The 4,925-nt window shown below is 44.0% G+C and overlaps 1 protein-coding gene across 14 annotated transcripts in view; it reads left to right on the plus strand.

Moving 5' to 3' along the window:
• Positions 1-2,307: 2,307 nt before the first annotated feature.
• LOC122253529 (uncharacterized) overlaps positions 2,308-4,925 on the plus strand; it is a 69,999-nt gene continuing 67,381 nt past the window's right edge. For 7 of the 14 annotated variants that reach the window (XR_006223246.2, XR_015191777.1, XM_086545974.1 and 4 more), the window contains exon 1: positions 2,524-3,024. The gene's annotated coding sequence lies outside the window, so the exon portion shown is untranslated. Of the gene's footprint in view, positions 3,025-4,925 lie in introns of all 14 variants that reach the window. The other 7 variants (XM_043016708.2, XM_086545971.1, XM_086545973.1 and 4 more) reach the window with 4 other exon arrangements.

Below are 4,925 nucleotides of genomic sequence, written 5' to 3' on the forward strand. Positions count from 1 at the left end.
GCAGATTATGGTGATGTGGATCTGTGAATTAGATCAATACAGTTGCATATCTCTCTCTCTCTCATTCATGGGGTTACCATTGTGGTTGTAGATGTGTTATTCATGAGATACTAACAGTCAGGGATTTTGACAAGCTTAACTCGAGAGTGATTGCGGTATACGTTTAATGCAAGTGGAGAGATATTACTTATCGTCATAATAAGGGATACTTTTATAATGGTTTGGGTACTTTACCAAGGATAACGTTAGAGTAGTAACAGTTGTTTAATTGGAATAATCAGACGGGGAAAATGTAGGTAAAATGAGGTGGTTATTAGCATCAGAAAAGAAAAATGGGAACGGTAAAATGTCACTTTCCCGTTGCCTTGTTATTCTAAAAGAAATACATGGCGGGAGTTCAGACGAGTGGATGTATAACGCATACTTTTAATCTCTGTCCCTCGCTTTCTATCCATCTATCTCAATCTACATATCTATTTCATATTGACTCTCTCTCTCTCTCTCTCTCTCTCTCTCTCTCTCTCTCTCTCTCTCTCTCTCTCTCTCTCTCTCTCTCTCTCTCTCTCTCTCTCTCTCTCTCTCTCTCTCTCTCTCCCTCCCCTTTTCCTCTTCCTCTCCCTCCCCTCTCCCCGTCCTTCTCCCCACCACTCCTCTCAGCTCTCTCTCTCTCTCTCTCTCTCTCTCTCTCTCTCTATATATATATATATATATATATATATATATATATATATATATATATATATATATATTTCCTCTTCTTCCTCTTCATCTTCCCCCCCCTCCCCGTCCCTCTCCCCACCACTCCTCTCAGTTCTCTCTCTCACACACACACACACATACACACACATTAAAAGACCCTACCAGAACAAAGACATTGTCTCTGTGGCCCACTTACTTGTCGAAGTGTGGTTGTCAACTCACGCTAGCGACATAGAGATGTTACTGTCAGACAGATTTTTATTGAATCGTATTGTTTCTTCACACTCGTATTTTGTAGAACGGCTTTTTAAATATAAATAAACATCACTAACCGTTCTTAAATCGTTCAAGTCGTATGTTGTTGTTTATGATTCGTACATATCAGGAAGTAGTTTTGTGTATAACACGTCTTCGGACTTCAGTGACAAAGTTACAGACGTTCGTACACAAAGCCCAAGGGTGATGTTCAACAACGTGGTTTTCTGCAACATCTAACACGTAGGCAGTGTAAAGCATCACGTGACCCGTAACCTTTATTCGGTTAACATATTAATTAAAGTTGATATGAGAGTTTGTGCTACACCTCGCACATTACTCGAGCAAATAAAGACGACATTTTACATCAGCAAGTAGCAAATACGACGGTCCTGTTTTTGTTGTGTACATGTTCAGTGTAAAGTATATAACAGGCAGTTTGGTGCTTTGTGTGGCTGACATACAGATACCGGGTGTAACGGGTGACACCACTGCAGCAACGCTCGATCTATGGTGTGACAGCGGTGATAAATAACACGCGGGTCATGCGTCGATTGTTGCAAGATCATCCATGACCTGTAGACCTTTTGCATGACGAAAATGACATGAGTGTTGCGAGATGATTGTCATGAAGAGGATGGAGCAGTGATGTGGAATGTGGGAATATGGTGGTGGAATGTCCGATCGTTAGTTGAACAAGGGTTGTGAAGTTGTATATATATCATTGTTGTGAATGGAGTGACGGTAGTGAGGAAATTAATACCTCGAATTATAGGACGTTCAGAAGCCTTTGTAATTACGAGAATAATTATGGGATTATTGTGCTGCGGAATGACGTTTACCCGAGATGTATGACGTAGATACTGACGTCATGATCCACACCGGAAAAGTACGGACTCTACTTGGGCGCTTCCTATGTCGGAGCTGTGGGTGCTGGTCGCAGGTGAAATGTAACGAGTGTTTGATGTATGGGTGAAAGTAGGGCTTCAGTTGGATGAAAAATACGTATTTAGGTGTGGGGTTAAAAATACAACACTACTTTTTGCCTTTATCATTAGTACTTCCACGTTTACCCCCAACCTAAGTAGGAATATCCCAACGAATTAACTTATCTTTAACGAAGGCAGAAAAATCTTAGGTGTGACTTACAGCGGGTTACCACTTCGTTGATATGATCCCTTCCGTTAATCCCCGCTCGCCTCTAACAAGTGTATCGATGACGTCATTCGATCAGCTGGGAGGACAGTGGCAGACAGACAGGCAGGGATTCTGAGGAGGGCAAGCGCGAGGGGTCCGAGGTGGGGACGGGGGGTCCTCGGGGTCGGCGGCGGGGAGGGGGAGGGGGGGCGGTAGTGGTGATGCGAGTCGCGACTGACGACCGAGTCAGTTGCCCTCGCGGTTCCGTGGTGAGTGGATGTGTGATTACGGGCGTCTTCGCGGCTGAACGCAACTGTGTTCCGCCAGTGGATTAACCTCGATGCGATGATGTGGTGAATTGATGAGTGGTGTTGTGTTCTAAGTGAAGGGAGTGAGCAGGTGGTGTTGTCTGTGGGAACTCACCAGCGTTCTAATTAACCGCATATCTTGTTATTGAACGATACAAGAGTAGATGTGTGGAGTTGCCATGTAACTTTGGGCAGCGGGGGTTGGTGAGAGAGACTGGCTTGGGGTTTTTCGAAACTGCAGACTGAGTGCCTTATTTTGCCATACTACACGGCTGAAAAGTTCGTGGACGTACCATCTGTTGTTTGATATTTTCCTGGCGAGAAGGCATTCATTCAGTGATATTCGTGATTTTTCTAGAGAAAAAGAAAAGGTCGAGTAGAAATGCTTCTTTGACGAGGCTTCGTATAACACAATGCATCAATTTAACCTCTTGATTCAAACTACAGCTGAGGATCTGCCTTGACGCGGGGGTTACTTTGTTAGCAACGGACTCTATTGTGTGTGTATGTGTTAGATGTGTTGGAAATTGAACCCAAGTACTTGCAATTGAAAGGCAACAGTTAGATAAAGAAAAAGATTACAACAAAATACATGCACAGCCCTTCTTCTTCCACCCACACTGCGGTAAGTACCCAGTCAAGGAGTCCGTTTAAGTTCTAAACTTATTTGACTTTCGCATACCAAAGCTATGACTAATTAAAGATACTTACTTTGGTATTTTAATTACTTGTCTCTTGATGGACGAATAATTTGTCACATTTGCCACTACGTATTTTATCTGTATTCTTCTATACAAAACGGTATATTGCATCGTTGTCTTTGGCTTAGATTCATTGGCTTGATAGCGCCAGTTGAGAATGATAGAGCACATTCTTAAGTGATCTTGGTGTATTGCTCTTTTACAGTTAGTGGAACGAGAGTGAGAGAAAGAGAGAGAGTTAGAGGGGGGCGGCGGGAGGGCAAGCAGAGAGAGAGAAAGAGGAGGGGTGGGAGGGAATAGCGAATAACGGGACAGAAAGGGAGGAGGAGAATTCTGAGCAGATCTCACTTCCCTGACTCCCCCCCTCCCTCCACCACCACCACTAGCCTCCTTTCAGCGGGATCCTGTGAGAGGGAGTCCCATGGGGGGATGCGTTCAGATGTTAGAACGAAGAGGCCGAAGAAATGTCGGGTTAAGGAACGCTAGGAAGGCTGGCAGGCAGGTGTGTGTGTATGTGCGTTTGTGTGCAGGTATGTTCTGTTCTGTTTATGCCTCCCGTCCAGTGACCGTAGGCCTAAACGGGAGGGATATTAGCGTGAGGTTTGGACCTTGGAAGGTTGTGGATGGTGAAAACTTTGGAAGGGTCTATTTTTTTTAACTCGGTCTTAGCGTGGGCGCAGTAGCAGAGATGTAGATATCCATAGCGAATTGTAATCTACATTTCTGAAGGTCCCCTTTCTTAAAATATCATAGCCCAAATTCACATTTACATTGAAGAACAGCGGGAAGTTCAGCTTAACATGTAATAACAGCAAGGAATATCGTGTTCAGTCACAGAACAAAATGAATCCACGGGAAGTAGCTATCAAGATGAGAAGTTTGTGTGATAGGCCAGGAAACGTAATTCGTGGGTATGGCTTACTGGCTTGTCGGACCGTGTGAACCAGGGTATGTATGGGTTTGTTTGGGGGGCAGGGGGGGAGGGTCCTGGACTTTTATTTCCTATTTGCAGTATGGTATAGGCTTAAGGTTTGTTTGTATGTGAATTGGATATATTTTTCTTTGAAGTTTGGTATTGCTGTATATAACGTTACTTAAATATTATCTCTCATGGTCCAGAGGTGAACTGCGTCATGCTACGATGAAGTCACCCCATTGAAATATGTATAATGAAATCCACTTATGTAAATATTAAACTACCTTTAGGGATAGCAAGAAGACGGGGAGGATATAAAGCCTCAAGTTAATATATAAAGGAAGAAAAAAAGTATAATGAGAAAAAACTCGACCATGTCTAGTCCACACCTTGCCTTGTAATGAAAAAATAACCTTTGTTAACCAAAAAAGTTGCGTGGTTTCGCTCAAAATTTAACCGTTTCATACCCGCTGTGTCTTCATTCTCCTCCCACAGCCCGCAGTGTTGATATCCGTTCATTATAACTTCATTTTGGTTTATGTTGGCCTAAGTTGGATCCAATTGGGCCGTAACGGATGGGCGCTGCTGAGATTTTGGCCGGCACTAATTTCTCACAATCAGGCGCTTGAGATTCTGGCCGGTTGTCCTAGGCTGACCCCATTGTTTTATATATTTCTGTTTCGTGTCTCTCTCTCTCCCTCTACTCATCGATCGATCTATCTATCGCCCCCCTCCTCTCTCTCTCTCTCTCTCTCTCTCTCTCTCTCTCTCTCTCTCTCTCTCTCTCTCTCTCTCTCTCTCTCTCCTCTCTTTCTCTTTCTCTTCTCCCTCCCCCTCTCTCTCTTCTCCCTCCCTCTCTGTCTATCCATCTCCCCCTCCCCCACTGCTACCCCCTCCCTCTCCCACTTC

The sequence above is a fragment of the Penaeus japonicus genome, unplaced genomic scaffold, assembly GCF_977035675.1.
Source record: "Penaeus japonicus unplaced genomic scaffold, GWHDUDI00000001_assembly GWHDUDI00000017, whole genome shotgun sequence".
NCBI classification, from domain to species: Eukaryota; Metazoa; Arthropoda; class Malacostraca; order Decapoda; family Penaeidae; genus Penaeus; species Penaeus japonicus.